Source organism: Giraffa tippelskirchi, chromosome 7 (assembly GCF_054371585.1).
Source record: "Giraffa tippelskirchi isolate mGirTip1 chromosome 7, T2T-mGirTip1v1.2.pri, whole genome shotgun sequence".
NCBI lineage: Eukaryota > Metazoa > Chordata > Mammalia > Artiodactyla > Giraffidae > Giraffa > Giraffa tippelskirchi.
This window is the reverse complement of record NC_137281.1, coordinates 118,573,988-118,596,345: the sequence shown is the minus strand read 5'-3', so window position 1 is coordinate 118,596,345 and position 22,358 is coordinate 118,573,988. Positions and strand designations below refer to the sequence as shown.

The window sequence follows — 22,358 nt, the reverse complement described above, 5'->3', positions numbered from 1 at the left end:
TGATATTAAGATAATGAGAAACTTCTCAATAGGTAATCAAAATAGCTGATGTTGAGATTCATCAACATTGCTGAATACTTTTTATATTAGCTAGCTTAAGTCACTGGAGAAGGCAATGGCACCCCACTCCAGTACTCTTTTGCCTGGAAAATCCCATGGACGGAGGAGCCTGGAGGGCTGCAGTCCGTGGGCTTGCTAGGAGTCGGACACGACTGAGCGACTTCACTTTCCCTTTTCACTTTCGTGCATTGCAGAAGGGAATGGCAGCCCACTCCAGTGTTCTTGCCTGGAGAATCCCAGGGACAGGGGAGCCTGGTGGGCTCCCGTCTATGGGGTCGCACAGAGTCGGACACGACTGAAGTGACTTAGCAGCAGCAGCAGCCTAAGTCACAGTCTGTGGCAAGGGACAATGAGTAACCAGTTTATAATGTAGAGTTTCATCCACATGTTTATAACACTGTTCATTCTCTCCACAGCATTTCCTGAGGGTTTTCTCTGTGTCTTGTACTTTACAGGTGCTTCATGTGTTAAGAAAGAACTAGAAAACAGTCCCTGTTGGTGGCTCAGTGGTAAAGAAGACGCAGGAGATGTGGGTTTGATCCTTGGGTGGGGAAGAGCCACTGGAGTAGGAAGTACCAACCAGCTCCAGTACTCTTGCCTGGAAAATTCCATGGACAGAGGAGCCTGGTGGGTTATAGTCCATGGGTCACAAATAATCAGACACAACTGAGCACACATGCACACACACACACATTCAAGAAACTAGCAAGGGACTTTGTCCTTTGACTTGCCTTGCTGTTATCAGGATCAATCACTTGTTTTAAAATAAAATGTTCTACTCTGCTTAAGGCTGTTAACAATCATCCTCATATAAAAATGATCTGATTTCTCACCAGCATCTTTGAATTTAATATCCAAGGGTTCCAGCTCGGCCAACCTTTTTTTAAAAATCAAACTTACAGTCGAAGCATAAAGTCTTCACTAATGTAAAGATGCTTGACTTTTATTCATTCTGCAAATTGGTAAGTGGTATTGGACACACAGATGAAAAAGAGAGTCCCTGCACTCAGTGAGGTCACAGGCATGCAAAGAAGTTATTACAATGAAAAGAGATGCCTACTAGTTCAGGTATGTGAAATAATTAATGGTAATCAAGAACAGGGGAATAGATCTTTGTGGTGAATTGCTTCATGGAGGCTGTGATAATTGAGTCTTGAATTATGATTAGAAATTCTCTGGGTAGACATAAGGAAAGGGAATTCTAAGCACAGGAAACAGAACCCCCATGACATATTAAGGAAACTATAAGTAGAGTTTGGGTATATGTAAGGAGAAGAGAATTTAATTTAGGGGAAAAACATGTTTTGAATGCCAAGTTCAGAAACTTGGAACTCATTTGATGGCAATGAAGACCCACTGTAGAACGTTAAATAAAGCCGGATGATCCTTAAGCAAGAGAATTAAAAGTTCAGCTCTTTGCATTGAGAATTTCTGTATGACTACAATGTAAGGAATGATTAAAATTATAATGAAGTTAGAGTAGATATTGAAACATAGACAAAGAAAGACTTGGGAGTACACTGGACAGGACTTAGTAACTGCATGTGTAAGGTAAAGAATATTCACTCCTGAATGTACAAATATACTCCACTTTTTTCATATTTGTTCATCTGTGTTTGACTATCTTCTAGAAATTGATACTATTTGCACTAATCATTATGTGACCACAAAGACGAATGTGTGACCTGTCCTTTAAAAGCAAGAGCTTACAAAGACTATCCCTTGTTTTGGAGGCCCACTTTTCAAAAGAGTTTTGAAGTGTTTGTTTATAACTTAAACTTTGAGGCTGAGTCTGTAATATTGCCTGGAGCCACCATTTCCACATTGATCATGAAGTAAGCAATCAAGCACCAAATGATTAATTTAATTCTGCAGGCTTGCTGCTCATACACCCTAAATGTTCAGCTGCTGACAGGGTGGAGGCAGAAAAAAAACTGAAAAATACACCCAAACCAACTCAGTTTTTTATGCTGTTTAGATGTGGCCTTGGACTCCAAATATATCCCTGATTAACACCCTACTGGGTTTCCCAGATGGCCCTAGTGATAAAGAACCTACCTACCAATGCAGGGACCTAAAAGGTGCAAATGTGATCCCTGGGTCAGGAACATCCCCTGGAGGAGGGCATGGCAACCCACTGCAGTATTCTTGCCTGGAGAATCGCATGGATGGAGGAGCCTGGCGGGCTACAGTCCATAGGATCACAAAGAGCTGGACATGGCTGAAGTGACAGCATGCACGCATAACAACCTACCCTCCCACCCCCATTATATCTTCTCCTTTGATCTCCAAAAACTCTTGTTGTTTCTACCACAATTTTTGTGTATGCCTAGACTGTAAATTCTAGGAAGTCATGATCTTTGTCATAGTCATCTTTCCGTTAGCCTCATTGTTTTATATAAGTTGTGGAACATAATTATAATGGCTCAAATTTTCATTACCACATTTTTGAAGTTTTACTTATCATAGATAAAATACTCACTGCCTCCCCCACTACCTCATCCTCATCATGAAGACCAGAACATGTAACCTAAGAGCTATGACGATGCCAACAGACTGGTGCAGTGATGAGTCATCTGGGAGTAGGTCAATGCAGTCAGCAGAGAGAAAGCTAGTTTATTCTTGCGAGGGAAAATCTACCAGAAGTGGTGAAATCTTGTGCTTCCAAAGCATGTTTTTAGTAAATACATTATCTTTTTCCAGAATACAATAACGGCAAAACAAAATATAAAGTAAGATATTTCCAACACAATAAAGGGATGGTTAATATCTTTAGGAAGAGTACTGATTGTCATATCATCAGAGAAAGCATGGACAAAGTTATATGTGCTCTGCAGACAACCTCTGACCTAACATGACTGAATTTTCAACTCCTTCTGAAACATATTAGATTCCATATAAATGATTTCCCATAAGCACCATAAAGTTATTTGTTAAATATAAATTATTGGTGTTTTATCAAAGCAAGAGAATTATTGAAATAGGAATTTGGAAGCCTTTGTCACATCCCATTCCCAGGCTGACTAGCTGGATGTCCTTGTGGAAATGATTTCGTTTTGATGAGCCTCAGTTTCTTTGTTGCCTGGATTAGATCAGATGACCCTAACATTTTCCAACTCAGACTCAATGATTCTACAATGCTGTGAAAAGTAGTCTACAGATCTCCAATAGAACACTGTCTCTGGTTGGATAATTTACAAAATCTAAAACAAAAATCATTCCAATGATTTCCTTATATTTTATAATTTTGAATGTGTGATGTCCACAAATTTTATTATCATGAATAAACAAAAAAAGTGACTAAAGAGGACAACTACTAACATTCTGAGATAGCATTTTGTTCAACCTAGTATCACACTGGGTTATGTTTCTCTTTAGGAAAGTGGTATGAGACATATATCCCAGAATGAGTCTTACATGTGGAAAAGAGGCAGTTTTCTGAGTCAAATGAAGGTTTAAAAGACAGGAAGAAAAATCATTATTTATAGAGGGATGTGATTGGGAGGGGTGGTCCTTAACTTCTGAAAATTCCTCCCAGATTAGAGAGAAAATATTAGTTCAAGTTGTTTGATGTTCTTGATATCAAGAAAGTGTTTCTTATACATTTTCATTTTATTCTATGTTAAAACTCATTAGAAGTTGGATGCTGGTAAATAACCTGGTAAAAATATGGTTCAAGTCCTCTGATCATGCATAGCCTAGATAATATAAGACTAAGAAACAACCAAGATACAGTGAACATGTCCAAATTACAGATACTTCAAGGTTTGTGTGTGTGTGTGTGTGTGTGTGTGTGTGTGTGTTAGTCGCTCAGTTGTGTCCAACTCTTTGCAACCCTATTGACTGTAGCTCACCAGACTCCTCTGTCTATGGAATTCTCCAGGCAAAAATACTGGAGTGGGTTGACATTTCCTCCTCCAGGGGATCTTCCTGACCCAGGGATCAAACCCAGATCTCTTGCATTGCAGGCAGATTCTTTACTGTCTCAGCCATCAGATTACAGATACTTCAGAGCTTAAATATACTTAAAGTCAACATCGTAGAATGATAACATGCTACAAAGTGTGAAAAAGAACCACCATTGACAATGAAATGCTTCCCTTTCCTTATTCAAATGATTGGTTCTAGTTTTGGATTCCATTGTTAGAACTTCCTAAATAGAAGGTCAAGAAGTTCAAAAGAGATATTAAGGCATAGAATGGGAAAAGCCCAGGACCAGGAAATAAGAGACTCAGGTGCTAAGTCTAGCTCTGCCACTAACTGAGTGCGCTCAGTCGTGTCCAACTCTTTGTGACCCTGTGGACTGTAGCCCACCAGGCTCCTTTGTCCAGGGTATTCTCCAGGCAAGAATAACTGGAGTGTGTTGCCATGCCCTTCTCCAGGGGATCTGCCTGACCCAGGGCCTGAACCCATGTCTCTTAGGTCTCCTGCATTGGCATATGGATTCTTAACTACTAGCACCACCTGGGAAACCTACCACTGAGTGGCCATGTCCACTTGAGAAATCCATGTCCTTTGAACCTCAGTTTCCTCAGCTCTAAAGTGAGGAAACTGGCTTGACTAGTGTTTCTTTATCTTGAGAATTTATACACCTCTGTGTACATTTCCATGGACTCCAGTTTAAGGAATACTGCCTTAAAATTAAACTTGGTTTCTTGACACAGTGTGATTATACATAAAAGCCCAAATACTGGTGTTCAAACACTGAGACTGCTATCCATTATTTGGTGGTTATCCAGTTGACTCAGAATTTACTTATCTAAATATTATTCCATTGAATACACAAGTACTTTGTGCTGGAACTGTTCTAGGCATTTGGAGTATATTTAAGAGCATGACAGACAAGATCATTGCCCTCACTGAGCTTACATTCTAGGAGGGGAAACCAATTATAAAATAGAGATGATAAATAAGAAAATTAACTCTGAATAAAACATTAAAAACATTTTAATAGGGAATTCAAGGATCCTTGCAGATATATCCATAGACCGTCCTTTGAAAAGTACCTGACTGAAGTACCTGAGTGGAGAAGCCTTTGATGTCTGTGGTTCAGTGATGCATGGTTACCCATTTCAGATCCAGCAAGCAGAGAGCTTCCTCAGCAAGCAGTCTAATCAAAAAGACATGGCTTTTTATAGAAGTCTCACCAGATTCAAGAAGCAGCAAGGAGTTTTCCTTGCTATTAGTTTGGTTTGTGCCTCACCCTGTTCTGAAACATGGAGGTGTTTCTAGGCAAAGGGCCAAAACTTCATTGAGGGGCTCAGAGAGAGCACCACTCTGGAGAAAAATCATTAAATTAGGCAAAGATCCAATAAACCTAAATTTTCTGTTTTTGATTGCTTGCTGTGAGGAACACTATGACATGATTTAAAATGATGATTTAATGTAGCAAGAGGAGAGGGACTCTAAAAACCAAATAGTGCAGTCATACTGTTCTAATAAAATTAGTCTATTATGTGCAGATTGATTGCTGGTGCTTAGATTTACATGATGTTTATGATATCAGAATATCTGACAGAAATTGATGTCAATATTTATGCCTCTATAAATTACTCACACAGCACTATTATGATGGCTTCTAATTAAAGTGGAACCAAACTAATTGACCTTTAAATCCAAAGGACTTTGTAACCCAAAACTCATCCACACTGGGATGGCAGGCTGCACTAGCATGGGAAGAAAAGAGGCTTTTGGAGTGATGTGATGCCTTACTATGAAAAAATAATTACATATTCTGCAAGAGCTGGTTCCACTAAAAGATGGATTTTATATTTGATTTAAGCTACTTTAAACTGTTGCTGTGCAGGTGTATGACGAACCACGTCTGTGGCTTTATACCTTGGGTGATTGAAAGATTTTTTATTTTTTTTTCAGCCAATAGATAACTACTGTCTGTTTTTGAATGGGTCAAATGAGACGACTGATCAAATCAGAGATTTTCCTCTTTGTTTTATTTTAAACATTTCATTTTGGAATAATTTTATATCTACAGAAGAGTTACAGACGAGACTTTGTGCTCCTTGAGGGATTATATTTTATTCATTTTTTTATAACTCCCTTTAATACCTAACACAGGGCCTCTCAAAAAGCAGGAGTGCAATAGAATTTCATTTGTTTTTAGGAAGAAGTCAAAAACATTGAAAACAAACAAAGCTTCTATTATTTTATAATATACAATGCCCCATCATTATTCCTAACAAAAACTCTGTCTTGGCCTTCCTTCTCTTCCTTCTAATGGGTAGCCAATTGTGTTTTGATTAATTTATTTGGATTTATTTATAATACATTATTATTTGCATACATATTATTAGAAACACAAAAATAATCATGCAAATAAGTCATTTGGGGAATTAATTAATCATAGGGGAAGAAGCCTGGTTGTTAGTCTGGATTCAAAATATCTGCATTCTTATTTTGTTTCTGATACTTGCTTTGTCTTGAGCAACTAAACCCTGTTGAGCATCTTGCCTCCTCAACTGTAAAATGAGGAAGGTGAATTCTGTTCTTTTGGGTCCTTTGCAGCTTGAAAATGCTATTGCTTCTAATACAAGTCTGGAAGTGTGTGTATTTTCTCTGGGCTATACTTTCTTTTCCTCTCTCTGCCCTTGTTTCACACTGCAAATGTGAAGAAGCAAAATGATGAGATGAAGTTGTTACACTACTGTGCTTTTTGACTAATGTATTTAACAAAATATTGTTGCATATTTGAAGTTCATCAGTCATGGTTTTATACTTGTGTGCATTGCCAGTGTTCTTTTACAAATCCTTCTTGTCTTCGTGCTGAAAAATTTTTTATCTGCATTTCAGAGAGGGCTTTTCAGTTTTGTTATAAAACCTCATTACTTTTTTATTACAGACTTAGTGGAGCCTTCTCTTTGAATTGAATCATGTGATTCAGTATTAGCTGGACATTTAATACTGTATCGTCTTTATATTGTTCAGTATTCTCTGTTTTTTTTTTTGCACTTTGGAAATGTCTCAGGAGAAAAAATTGAAAGGTGGTATTTCTTTGAAATAAATCACCCCTGTCCCAGGAAGACAGTATTTTAAGGATAATTATTAATATTTAATCAAAATATACTACCTTTTGGATTCTTATTAATTTAAGAATAGGGAGAATGAGTTTATTAAGTGATCCAGAAAATAATTTATTTTTTCACAAAATAAAAATCTTTTCTTTAAAAAAAATCCTCCAAGATCATCATGTCATATGATATATTTTGTGAACTTTTTCTAAATTCCCCAAGGTGTCCACCTCTGTTATTGAATTATTATGGTCTTTCCCACAGTTCCCTTACAATAGGACATGCTCTCAGTCAATTGTTAATATTAGGCACCTATGTTTGTTGAATGAAAAGACCCCCAATACATTTATACAGTTATCTAACAAAATTGCTTGGGAGGTATATGTGACATGGCTAAACATTATTTTTAGTTTTAATTTGCTTTTAGAAATATACCTTACTTACTTGAGTTTCTGTGTTTCAATATCTACTTCACAACTTAGATGGCCTTGTTCCCTTTAGTTGGGTAATAAACTATCTCTAAACTTAGTGGGTGAAAACAACAAATTTTAAATTTTGCTCATGATTTTCTGGATGAGGAATTTGGGAAGGGCTCGACTGTATGGTTTATTTCTGATCCAGTGGCATCAGCTGGGCCACTTGCTGGAAAACCCACTTTGAAAATGGTTTTTTTACTTACATGCCTGGTGCCTTTGTACATTTTGGCCTCTTTCTCTCTCAGTCTCTCTACACATAGTATCTCTTCTAGGATCTTTCCACATGATGTGCACTTCTTATAGCATGGCCTCTCAATGTGATCAGACTTCTTACATGACAGCTTACTTACCTCAGAGTGAGCATTACCATGAGAAACTGCAAGGCTCCTTATGACCTAGCTTCAGTAGTCCCAGAATGTTGCTTTCATCTCACTCTATTGGCCAAACAAATCATTCTGACTGGCCCAAGAGGATTTTCAGGATGGGGGGCAGAATAGATTCTGTCTCTCAGAGGGGAAATGATATGGACAGACATGGAGGGGAAGGAATTGGTGGTGACCATCTTAGAGACATGCTACTATAATAGATACATATTTATGTGTGTATATATATTTATATAAAACATATTTATATATGTTTATATATAATTATATATTTGAAATTTGAAAAAGCTATAGAGGTAATATAATTCAACCCCCTTTTTCTGTGGTCAAGACAGTAGTCATCAAACATTTATAATGCATCTTGACTTCTCCATCTGTCTGTTGAAAATTTTTGGCTGGATTTGAGTGTTCTTAGTGGCAATAATAAATAGATCCATAATTCTAAATAACATGCTGGCATCTTTGCTAGCAATCTACACACACATTCAGCAAAACTATCAGAGAAATGAGCTTAAGAATTTCTTGCTTTTGAAGGCTTCTCCCTGGCAAAATCCTCTAGGCTATAATCCACCCATGAGCCAACGTTGCTTTTAGAAAACATCCAGTTTCGTCACACTGACCTTAATGTTAGCAAAAGAATCAATAAGTTCTCTGTCTCCAAGATTCAGAATATCTCATTCATTTAGAACTGAAGACCATCTTATTGAGATTTCATTCTTTGTATATTGCACCAATGCCTCCTGAGCTCCTCCCCAAACTATAGCTACTTAATGCAATTGCAGTTTACTTCATTTGCATGTCAATCTTCTCATTAGAATATATGTAAGATGAAAAAACCCCACCATACCCAATGAAACTAGGAATATGTCCTTTGCAGTTCAATCTTGGCTCAAACTTTTCTACTCTGTTGAACTTCTAAGCTGTAGTCTTCGTTCTTATAAGAATTTAAGCAATCTGCCATCTTTTCCTCTTCATTTTGTCCACTTATTCCAACCTCAGGGACTTGGTTCTTATTGAACTTCAAAAGACTGGAGACTCCTTTTTATGTATGTCCCTGCTCAGATGCCAGTTATCAAAGAAGCCTGACCTGATTATCCTGTCTAATATTGCATCCCTAACATTCTTCTCTATAAGCTTATTTCCTCCTTAGCAATCTCTATCTGAAGTTACTTTTTGCATTTGTTTACTTGTTTACTATTTTTCATTTTCACTGTTGTGTGTCCAAGTTCAAATATCTGGTACTAAGTCTCTGGTTAGGTGCTTAGTAACTGTTGAATAAAGTAAATAACTACATGGATAACTGAAAACGTGTTTGCCATTAATTGATTGGTACTATAGTGACAAAGTCTAAATTTATTTTACCTGTCATATTTACACAAATAATATTAAAGTAAAACCAGTTTCTTCAGGGAAGAAAAAGCTTTCTATTGTGTAACTAAACTAATCATACTGCATATTTATTAATACAATTTATAGTACAGATACAATTGCAGGAAAACACTGACAAGTGAGAACTGAAATGTTTAATAGAACTTTGAGGTGATAATATTTCAGATTGAATAGGTATTCCCAATCACTATTGGTGAGAGTGTAAATTTGGGAAAGCACTTTATTAATATATATCAAGAACATTGAAAATAGTCCTTTTTATATGCAATAATTCTATTTATGAAACCTCATCATAAGGAAAAATATGAAATGGAGAAAAACAGTATGCATAATGATCTTCATTGAAGTGTTGGATATACAACTCTATATGTCTCCTGAGAACTCTGTATGCAGGCCAAGAAACAAGAGTTAGAACAAGACATGGAACAATGGACTGGTTCAAAATTGGGAAAGGAGTACGTCAAGACTGTATATTGTCACCCTGCTCATTTAACTTATATGCAGAGTATATCATGTGAAATACTGGGCTGGATGATTCAGAAACTGGAATCAAAATTGCCAGGAGAAATATCAACAGCCTCAGATATGCAGATGATACCACTCTAACGATGGAAAGCAAAGAGGAACTAAAGAACCTCTTGATGAGGGTGAAAGAGGAAAGTGAAAAAGCTGGCTTAAAACTCAGCATTCAAAAAACTAGGATCATGGCATCTGATCCCATCAGTTCAGTTCAGTTCAGTCACTCAGTCGTGTCCGACTCTTTGCAACCCCGTGAATCGCAGCACGCCAGGCCTTCCTGTCCATCACCAACTCTTGGAGTTTACCCAAACCCATGTCCATCGAGTCAGTGATGCCATCCATCCATCTCATCCTTTGTCGTCCCCTTCTCCTCTTGCCTTTAATCCTTCCCAGCATTAGGATCTTTTCCAATGAGTCAACTCTTCGCATGAGGTGGCCAAAGTATTGGAGTTTCAGCTTCAACATCAGTCCTTCCAATGAACACCCAGGACTGATCTCCTTTACGATGGACTGGTTGGATCTTCTTGCAGTCCAAGGGACTCTCAAGAGTCTTCTCCAACACCACAGTTCAAAAGCATCAGTTCTTTGGCGCTCAGCTTTCTTCACTGTCCAACTCTCACATCCATACATGACCACTGGAAAAAGCTTAGCCTTGACTAGACGGACCTTTGTTGGCAAAGTAATGTCTCTACTTTTAAATATGCTATCTAGGTTAGTCATAACCTTCCTTCCAAGGAGTAAGCGTCTTTTAATTTCATGGCTGCAATCACCATCAGCCCATCACTTCAGGCAAATAGATGGAGAAAAAGTGGAAACTGTGACAGATTTTGCTCCCAAATCACTGCAGACAGTGACTGCAGCCACAGATCTCCTTGGAAGAAAAGCTATGACAAACCTAGACAGCATATTTAAAAACAGAGATATCACTTTGCTGACAAAGGTGCATATAGTCGAAGCTCTGATTTTCCCAGTAGTCATGTACAGATGTGAGAGTTGGACCATAAAGAAGACTGAGTGCTGAAGAATTGATGCTTTTTAATTGTGGTGTTGGAGAAGACTCTTGAGAGTCCCTTGGATAGCAAGGAGATCAAACCAGTCAATCCTAAAGGTAATCAATCCTGAATAGTCATTGGAAGGACTGAAGCTGAAGCTCTAATACTTTGGCCACCTGCTGGGAAGAGCTGACTCACTGGAAAAGATCCTGATGCTGGGAAAGATTGAAGGCAGGAGGGAAGGAGGTGATAGAGTATGAGATGATTGGATGACATCACTAATTCAATGGACATGAGTTTGAGCAAACTCCAGGAGATGGTGAAATTCATAGGGTGCTGCAATTCATGGGGCCACAAAGAGCTGGACACAACTTAGTGACTGAAGAGTATGTTTAACAAATGTGGATTGATTCAGTAAAATATGACACATTTGTGTAATAAAAAATTACCTTCTCTGTAAATTCACATTTACCAAGAGTGAATTCACATCTTATCCTACTTATGATATAGTTCCCAAGTGTAAAAAGGCAGAGTACAACATTTTATGTATGACTTCATTTCAACTATGCCAAAAATAAGTGTAGAGAGAAGTTTACATTAGCTGTCACTGGATGATGAAACAAAGGTTAAGTTCTTTTTTCCTTCTTCATATTTTTACGTTCAAATTTCTTACAGTAAAAATTTATTATTTTTATAAACAGAAAAGTAAGCTATCTAAAACTTAAAAAGTTTATAATAAATCAGTGCAATGTTATTAAGCAGGACTCTTTCAGTAACAGTGTGACTTGTTAGGTAATTTCATTGTCAGAAAGACTCTAGCTTAGGCTATAAGACATAGCAACTGAATGAGGGGAAATACTAGTGGCTGATGTTTTAGTCTATGGAAATCATTCATTTTTGTTTTTTGTTGTGTGTGTGTTCAAAACAGTTAGTAATCCTTTATTTCATTTAAATATGTCCTGTGCAGTTGACATCTCTTTTCATTCTTATTTCAATAGATAATAGGTAGAAAGTATGAAATTACTGAAATTCTGGCTTTTCTGATCTCCAAAAAATAAACGGCATTTTCAGACATTTGACTTATTTTCTATATCAAATATCGAAGTAATAACAATGCCTAATGATTTTTGTAATGCCGTGTACTGGCACTTCTCTCTTTGCAAGGTACATTGACATGGGTCTTCAAATAAATGGCTGTTCACATCCAGACTCATTTGGCAGAAACAATAAGTTTTCCTGCCAATTCAGAGAGGGAAGAGGGGTTCAAGAAGATGAAAGTGTTGAGAAAGACATTTTACAATATATCAAATATGAGTAATGATATCTCAGTTTTTACTTTAAAAAGCACTGGTGATACTTAATCTTTCAATAACACTTTATAGCATACAAAGCATGCTCTCATTCATTATTTGATTTAATCCTCAAAAGCTAAGAGGAAGACAATTTTATCCTCATTTTACTGTTTCTGAGTGACTGTGATTTGCAAGGTCAGGCAGCTAGAAAGTGGAAGAGAGCTAAGACTGGAACCTGGATTGGCAATCTATATGACAGGAAAAATTTGCTGGTTAATTTGTGTATGAAAAGAAATATTAATTTTATAGAAGTGAATTATAGCCAATAATTAAAGTTTGGAAATCTAGTCCTTTTTATAGATAATTGTTGTCAAAAGTTTGCTTTGTTTCTCTTAAATTCTACCCATATTCTTCCCAATTATCTAAATTTGTTCAGTTTTTAAAACCAATGTTCCAAATGTTCTGTGATTATAAATTTCACACACATATATATACATACACATTTGAATTAACAGGAAAAAAATGAGTCTATTTTTAGGACCAATATTCTTGGCAAAGGTAGGAATTGCTTTGAAATTGAAATGTGATTGAAAATCTATATGGCAGTCTGAAGTATGGATCTTCAAAAGGACCATTTTTCCAAAATGCATATTAATATTTGAGGGAAGAGGTTGGGAATCTTTATTCTTAAAATTCTTTGGAAGAGATCCACTTTGAGAATTATTTCCTGTTTTTGAATCTGGCCAAGTAGTGCTATTTTAAATAAAATAACAGCTCAAGGTAACAGAGAAGGTGTTACATAGCTTTTGTAGGCATATCAACCCTGGGAATCATGTTGAGTGATTTGCTTTGTGCCTAGAGATAGAGACGTTTGCAAGCAGAATATGAAGAACAGAGCCTAATTCCAGTGGAGCTTTTCTGTTTGTCCTGTCAGTGGAGTCCCCCTTCACCTGACAAATAAAGCACTGCATTCCTCCTGGTTAGGAATTTAAGAAAAATCCCTTTAGTCCTGCCCACTTCACATTTATGGAATGATTGTTTGCCAGTTTCCTATTTGTTTGGGGCCATGTAAATCACAAAATAAATTACAGCAACCCTCTCTTATAATGCAGTGAACTGCACCACAGATAAGGGAAGTTAAAATTATACTTACGTTGAATTTATCTCTGTACAGTTTTATTAAGGTCCACATGCCCTTAAGGAAATTAAAAACAAAAAAACAAAAAAAAACTTGCATCCTCATCTCTTGGTCTCATAAATGTGTTTACTGAAGGAAAATTTTGCACTGGGAAATAATTTACTTCTCTCTCCCTAAAGTAGCCTGTTTTTTTTTTTTTTTTTTTTCCTTTATAGCAAACAGATATTCTATTTTAAAATGATCTACCAGAGTTACTCAGTGCTTCTCTAAAGCTATTGGAGAAAATACTCTTTAAATAAATCAGTATTTAAAGGAAATGCATGAGAATGTTTCTGGGTCAACAGTAAATGCATACATCATCCACTTATGACTATTATTTTGAGTGATCCGCCTAACTTTAAAATTTTAAAATCTCCTATTCGTTGTTCCATATGCTAGTTTTTAGGTGTATATTCATTCTCATGTGGAAAATCTTTGTCATCGTGAACGTTGTTTTTAAAAACAGACACTTAACGGTGTTCTGGGTTCATGTGTGGCTAAAGCAAACTCTGCCTGCAAGCTGGAAAGCATTGGACATTGTTTTCAGTAGGTCAATAAAATGACTGATGGATTTGAGCCAAGTTGTAGCAGAGGACACACATTCTCTGTTGAAATAGCTGAAAAGACAAATTAATATTGAAGTGTGGAATACTGAATTGGACTGTCTTTCAGTACACAGAAATAGACTAAAGTAGATTACCAAAATGAGGCATGTGTACTTCAGGCAGCTAAAACAGATTTGCTATGCAAACATAAGAGGAGTAGAGGAAGACTTGAGTGTGATATTCTGAAAATGGTTAACAGTTCAGCCTCCATAATATGAAGTAGGGGATGACAGAAACACCTAGAATTTTAGAAACTTTCAATGCTTTGAAATTTAAATAGTTCCATATTTACAACTCCCATCTAAAGACCATCTTTGTCATTTTTATTCTGAGTGTGTATTTTTAACAAGTATACATTCAAAGTGTGTGCTTTTTATTAGTATGCCTTTTTAAAGGGAATTTTTCAAATTAGAGTATAGAGAAAGTATCAGTCTCACTTAACACTTTATTAATTTAGGAGAAAAACGCAACAAATAACACAGACTTTAAATATTGAGTCAAAACCTATATGATACCCATTGCCTGCACAAAAGTTCAAATTTCTTTCAGTCTAAAGTACTTCATGATCAGGCTTATATTCTCTTTCCTGTAACATCTTTTATAGACCACATTTTGCAAGAAAACTGCAACCTTATTTTCACTAAATTTTAAGTGATGTTTAATACTTCATTTGATAATGAATGCAGGAAACCAATCACATAGCATTAGCAGTGCTATGACTTTGTCACTAATAGAAATTACAGGTATTTTCATATTATGTTACAGTTGTTGCAGTCTCTTGACATGTATTGTTTACATCTCATTGTAACTTTAAAATTGTGATTGTTATTAGACTCATATATCTATTTTTACAGCACAATGTAAATTATATTTCTGAATATTTTTATAACTATATTTCACTACATTTGTTTTCCTTTGTAATTCTAATTTCATTTTGTGCATTAAAACCAAGTTTGGAAAGGTTGTCCATTGGAATCACCAGAGTGCCAAAGAGGCATTTAGCAAAAGAAAGGTTAGCAATCTTTAGAAAAACTGACCTTAATGATCATCCCTAAACAGTTGGGCATTCAATTTTAATCCTGTGCCTTTGCCTGGAAGGCTGTTACTCCTGTGCTCCATCCTCATCTTTCAAGGTGCAGCCTTGATGTTACCACATCCATTCGATTGATCCTGATGCTACTAGTCACAGTCAATTGAACTTCCTTTGTATCCCCTCAGAATTGTTTTCTGCTTTTTTATTAGAACTTATCCTGCCTTTTATTCTAGTTAGTTGCTTCTTCTATGTCTTCTTTTAGAGTATAAACTTCTTGGGGACAGGAATATTGTCATTGTTACCATTTCATAACTGAATCTAACTTAGTTTCATTGTGGTTAGAGAATGTGGTTTCTCTATTTGAACTTTACTGAGACTTCCTTCATGGCTTGGTACATGTGTGCGTGTGTGCATGCATGTGTGCTAAGTTGCTTTGGTCATGTCTGACTCTGTGTGAGCCTATGGACTGCAGCCCACCAGGCTCCTCTGTCCATGGGATTCTCCAGGCAAAAATACTGGAGTGGGTTGCCGTGCCCTCCTCTAGAGGATCCCAACCCAGGTATTGAACCCACATCTCTTATGTCTCCTGCATTGACAGGTGGTTCTTTACTACTAGCACCACCTGGGAAGCCCTTATGGCTTGGCACATGACCAATTTTTGGAGAAGGGAATGGCAAGCCACTCCAGTATTCTTGCCTAGAGAATTCCATGGACAGAGAGGAGCCTGGCGGGCTACTGTTCATGGGGTCACAAAGAGTCAGACACAACTAAGTGAGTGACTAACACACAATTTTTATAAATGTTCCGTTAATGCTTGGAAACATAGTGTGATTTGAAGGAGTTAGATGCAGGTTTGTTAACTGTGTGAGTCAAATCTATATCCCTACTGTTTCTTCTATTCCTTGATTGATTTATCAGTTATTTTCAGAGATATGTTAAAGTTTCCTGCCACGGTAGTAGAGATGTTAATTTCTTATTTTAATAGTTCTGTCATTTAACTTTATATATTTTGAATCAATATTATTAAGTACATAAAATTTAGAACTGTTATATCTTCCTGATGAACTAGACCTTTAATCAATATGAAATTATTTTATCTCTAGTAATGCTTCTTTTTGCATAATAATAAATTTTCTCTGATGTTGATATAACCAAGCTGTGCATTGGGTTAGAATTTTACTGCTGTCCTTTTCCATTCCTTTATTTTCAGCTTTGCTGTGCCATAATGCTTAACATAATACAGTATTTTGTATATTTAAATAAAATTTGTTCTGTGACTCTTCATCTTTTACCTGAAGAATTTCATTATTTTATAATGTTTATAATTACTGATATATTTTTATTCGTTTCTAACATATTCTACACTTTATCTTTGCCCTGACGTTTCTAGACTTTTCTTCTTCTTTTTTTTTTTTTAAGTTTTCAGATTGAGATGTTTTCTCTTACTACATTTTTTCTCTACTAATTTGAAAGCCTTAATTCTATCTGTATTATGTTAGTCATCCTCTAGAAAGTTTCATATTCATATTTATAATCTAACATGTGTCAAAGTCTTTACCTTCCTCCCAAATATGTAAGGAATGTGAACAAGTTTACCTACTCTTCACTTGCTATCTGCTATTGTCCTTTTTAGCCACACAGATTTCCACATATTTACCAATTTATTCATTGATCACTTCTTTTTCTCAAACTTTTAAATCATCTGACTTTTGCTTTTAGAATGTACAATATTTACGTTTTTGGGATGGTAAAAGTTCTATTTTTATTTTTTAATTTTTTCAGAAATTTTACATATCCCTCATTTTAAATAATTTTGCTGGTTCAATAATTATAAGTTGAAAGCAATTTTCTCTAATCTCTTTGAATATATGGTATTACCAAATTTGGATTTCTATTTCACTAAGTCAATTGTTAATCTATCTTTCTTTGTAGATAATCTGGCCCTATTCCTTTTGCCCCAAACTCAAGCTGATTTTTATCTTTGATATTCTGTAGTTTTACCATACCCTATGTTTAGATATGGATTATTTTTTATTTATTCTGCTTTGGCTATAATAAGATTCCTAAATTTGAGCACTTGGTGACTTTCATCATATCTGGGCAATTTTCAGTTATTATCTTAATGAATATTTTACTACCTTTCTTATTCTCCCTATTGTCTTATTCTAGCTCTTTTTTAAACATGCATTGGACCATCTTACTTTATCTCCTATGTGTCAACTTCTCTCTCATTTTTTATCTCTGTTACACTGCACTATATTATTTCTAGGTAATTTCTTCATGTCTCTCTTCCAGGATACTAATAATTTTCTTTAACTGTGTCTAATCTGTTTAGCACATATATTAAGTTTCTAAATTCAGTTATCATAGTTTTTACATTAGAAATTCTGTCTGGTTCTTTTTTAGATCTGCCTGATATATTTAATCATTCTTTTATTACACTTTTAATTCTCTCTTCTGTTTCTTGAAATATATTAATTAATCTTGTTTAACATTCTACATCTTTCAAGCAGGTACAGTCCATGGGATCACAAAGAGTCACACATGACTGAATGATTAACACTTTCACTTTTTTTTTCAAGCTCAATACCTGCTCTCTTTGCAGATGTAATTCTGTAGTATGTTATTTTTGAAGTTTCTTCCTGTTTATAGTTTATTTCATTGTATAGTTAGTGACTTTTTGAAAATTGTGAGTTCATATCCCTTAGACTTTGTATTCCTTGGACTTTCCTATTGTTACTGTAATGAATTACCATAAACTTGGTGACTTAAAACAACACAAATGTATTCTCTTACAATTTTTGAGTTCAGAAACCAAAAGGATTTCATCAAGCATAAACTAAGAAGTTGGCAAGGCGGCGCTCCTTCCAGAGGTTCTGGAAGATACTATATTTCTTTGCTTTTTCTGGTTTCTAGAGCTACTTTGCTTCCATTTCTTGATTCATAACCCCTTCCTCCATCTTCATCTTTGCAGCGTAGCATCTTTAAATGTCTCTCTGCAATCTCTTAACATCATGTCCTCCTCTGTATCAAATCTCCCTTTCTCTTTCTGTTTTAAGGATGCTTGTGGTTGTATTTAGGGCCCCATTCAGCTAATTTAGCATAATTTCCCTGTATCGAGACTCTTAATTACATCTGCAAGTCTCTTTTGCTATATTAGGTTGCATTCACAGGTCCCAGGCATTAGAATATGGACATTTTGAGGCCTAATTGTTCAGCTTACTACAGACTTCATCTATAGAAATTTCTTGCAACCTTGTATTAAAGTGTGTTCCTCCATAAAAGACTTGGACTTTTCCCAGGTTTTACTGATACTACCAACCCAGAGTTAATTTAAAGTAAAATTTTATATTTTTTTGCCCAAATGGTTAGTATACCTTTCAGTCTAGACCTGCAGCTTACAGAGGAAATTTCCTTTTTCCCCAGTTACCAAGAGTCAAGACTAAGACAATCATATATCCCAACCATATTGCTTTCTGGGGTGATTTTTTTCTGTTTTCCTCTCTGAGCGTATTACTCCTTGAAGATCCTGGCTTCAGTTGGGGCTGAATCCAACTTCTTTATTCAGCCCCTAAGCTTTATTTCCCGTTCCCTGTAGCAGTCGATTAAAACTCAGATTGTAGAATGCCAGAATGAACATTTTTCTCTAAGGCAAATACTGGCTCCAACACTCACCCCAGTGGATTAGCACTTTTCATATTTTCCTTTCTTATCTACAAGAAATTCTCTTACTTTTCCACCAGCACAGCCATATTTTACTTAAAAATATTTTACTCAATATTTTTAAATGTGCTGTATTAGCTGGGAATTCTCTTAATTTAGGTTGCAGTATTGCCAGTAATAGAAGTTAGATATTGTCTTATTTATACTTCTCAGCATTTAAAACAATGAAATCCAAACTGTGACTAATGAATGTTAAATAAAAAAATAAGAAACTGGAGCTTGGAGGGACATTAAAACTGAGTAGTAACAGAGACCATATGGCCTGGGAAGTCTAAAGTATTTACTATCTGGCCTGTTATCAAAAGAGTTTGCCTTGTCTGGAGAGTTTATTTTAACCCCTCCATGAGACCAGAATGGGCATGGTGGCAAGTTCATCCTCAGAAGTCTTAGTTTGTTCTGGGGAAGATGTCCTTTGTCTTGGGGATAGAGGACAATCTGACCTCAGAAGTGCCTCTGAAGTTAATGAACTGCAAGGCTTACCTACTATGTTGATTTCCTTTTCACTCTCTGATGCTGCTAAAATACAGTGAACCAGCATGTGGAGTTATCTTTTTACTGCAACTCTTCTCCCTTTGTGCATGTCCACATGACTGATTAGTTGCTGAGGTGATAACTTAAGTCTTAAGTTTATTATGTTTGAAGGAGAATTAAGACAACTCTGGGTTGGCATCTTGGTTCTGCTGCCAATTAGCCAAATGGATGTGGAGAAGCTGTGCCATATCTTTGAGTCCCATTGTGCTTACCTGTAGGAAGAAAGGTAAATTCAATGAACTGTGAGTTTCCATCTACTCCAAATGTTCTCTGATTCTAAAGTCAGAATAAAAAGTTTTATCTCTTTTTCCCAAGGTATAGACCTTTCCTCCTTTATGAAGATTGGATTAGTAAATACATGTAAAGTCCTGTGGACATGGCTTGGCACAAAATAGATCCTCAATGAATGTTAGTTATTATATTGTTGTCACTAATATTACCAAAAGCTTCTTAGGGTAGAAGTTCACAATATTAATCCTTTATTATGAATAGTAGTCCCTCATGTTCCACTGTGAGAATTTTTGGGGCATAAGGAAGGACAGGAAAGCCTGATGTGCTGCAGTCTATAGGGTCATGAAGAGCAGAAGAGCAGACACTTCTCAGCAACTGAAAAACAACAAAGCACCATAAAGAAGTTCTAATCAGCATAAAATATCATCCCAGCGTTCTCTGTGCCTTCACAGGGATTGATTAACCTCCTTACTGCTGCTGACAGTGTCCCCAACAGGGGAACACAAACCACAAAGCATTGACCAAAATCTACATCTGCAAAAAAAAAAAAAAAAAATGAGAGAGAAAGAGAGAGAATTAAAAAACAAAACAAAACAAAATCTCTCAAATTTGCAACCACAGGGCTGGGCCAGGTTTCCTGATGATGTCTACAGGATGAAGTAGTGAAGGGAAAGCTTACAGTGAAGAGTATACTTCTTCTGTGGGGAGTATACATGCTTCTGTGGAGATAGAAGCATGCTCATTGGAGAGGTGAGGATAACACTCAGCCACATTTGCTGTAGCTAGAAATCTGATGAGCCACATGTACTCAGGATGGTTATTGGTTCTAAAAGGAAATAATTTACCCCAGATAGTTCAAGTGAAGAAACATTAATGTATGGAGGAAACAAGGTTAAGGTAAGGTTAAAAGAACCATGTCAGGGAATGTTTCAGACACTAGACATGATGGAAACTCTTTATCACCACTAGGACTAAAGAGTCAAGGGGAGGAAAGAATGTGACTGGAGAGAGCTAAGGCCAAGGAGGAGGGCTATCTGGCTATGGGCAATTGTGGAGAGATGTAGCTACTTCCAGGGGCAGAACAGGGAAGAGACTATCTCCTGACCTTCCTGCTCTCTGATTGCTTGTGGTGCTTCCCACTGGTTGAATCCTATTGGAAACGAGCCAGCAAGGGAGCCCAAGAAATACCTCCATAGAGGCAGAGCAGTGAGGCTCCAGAGAATAGATGAGAGGTTTCAGGGAGAATAGAGAAAAGTACCCTCTTCCTTTGGGGTTTTTGCTCTGATGCCTCTCTGACTGGGTATTTTTCTAGTGCCTTTGACATATGATCTTCTATTGTTTTGTGGGAGAGTGTGTGAGTGAGGGCAAGTATGTATTGTTTTTGCCTAGTCTGTGGGTTGTAATGAAAAAGTCCCCGATTTGAACCAAGGTACCTGGATTCTGGACTGTTAAAGAAAAAATTATTCATAATATTTTATTAAAATGTTAAGGCAGATTTAATTCAGGACTACTGCAATAGGATTTTGCATTAGATGGGGGAGAGTGAGCTCACTTTTGAGTACAAGAAACAGTGGACATTAGTAGCCAAGGAGCAGGGTGAGAAGGTTGCTGCTACTGCTGCTGCTAAGTCGCTTCAGTCGTGTCCGACTCTGTGTGACCCCATAGACGGCAGCCCACCAGGCTCCGCTGTCCCTGGGATTCTCCAGGCAAGAACACTGGAGTGGGTTGCCATTTCCTTCTCCAGTGCATGAAAGGGAAAAGTGAAAGTGAAGTCGCTCAGTCGTGTCCGACTCTTCGCGACCCCATGGACTGCAGCCTACCAGGCTCCTCTGTCCATGGGATTTTCCAGGCAAGAGTACTGGAGTGGGGTGCCATTGCTTCCTCTGGAGACGGCTGACGGATGGATAATTACTAAGAGGAAACCTTGGGTGTATGGGAGAATTCTGTCTAAACTGACCTAACAGGATTCTTGATGAAGGCAGGTCAGGATGATAAAACATCACTCAGGGTGGTGGTGGAGGATGAGGAATTAGGTTGGATATTGAGGGTAGGGGATTCTGGTTGCACTGTTTGCTAAAATTGTACTCTTTAGGATATGCCCAAGAATGAGGTCTAGTCAGACTCATAGGAGCCCTATCTAGAGCTTAGTCAATGAAAGTGTCTTTGTCAGGTCTCAGCTCTGCCAAAAACTTGGGTAAACTTAGGCAAGTTGTTTAATCTCTCAAAGTCTTGTATATTATCTGTAAAACTGAGTCAGTTACATTTGTCCAATCTTTCTCATCAGGGTTTAAGAATCAAACAGAACAATAGTTAAAAGCAAGCTTCAAAATCAATGTGGGGAGATAAGCTTTGAGACTAGAGAGGAAGCTAAAGGGACTGCTTACTGGGGATTGTGATTCTTGGTATACAAGTGGTGTGGCTTGGGGATGTGGGTGACAACACATGGAAGACAACACAGGTGACAGAGATTGCTGTTTACCCACCAATTCCATTCCTCCCTTCTTTCATAGCTTTTGAATTATAATTTGGCATATGACTACCCAGAGACTCCGTCTCCCAACCTTTCTTCCTGGGCGTGGACTTGTGAGCAGAGTACATTCTCTCCAGAGGAATGTGAGCAGAAGTGGTGTGTACCACTTTCAAGTTGTCCCATGAACGCTATCTCACTCATTTTCTGTGTTCTTCCCTTCCCCCTGAAAGGTAGATCAACAGAGTGGTCTAGAAACTACTCATTGAAGATGGCAGAAAGATTGTGAAGAATTGAACCTCCTACTCTTAAATCTTTCACACTGAACTAAACATTCATTTTGACTATTATGTATGAGAGAAATAAACTTCTTTATTCTTTTAAGTCCCTGAATGCTGTAGTCTCTTTGGTGCAGTGGCTTAGTCTACTCTAAAACAGGGAGCAAATATTTTCCA

The 22,358-nt window shown here is 36.9% G+C and overlaps 1 protein-coding gene across 1 annotated transcript in view; it reads left to right on the top strand.

Moving 5' to 3' along the window:
• The window catches only part of UNC13C (unc-13 homolog C), a 1,717,543-nt gene that overhangs the window by 448,514 nt on the left and 1,246,671 nt on the right, over window positions 1-22,358 (top strand). The gene's annotated exons all lie outside the window — the stretch shown is intronic.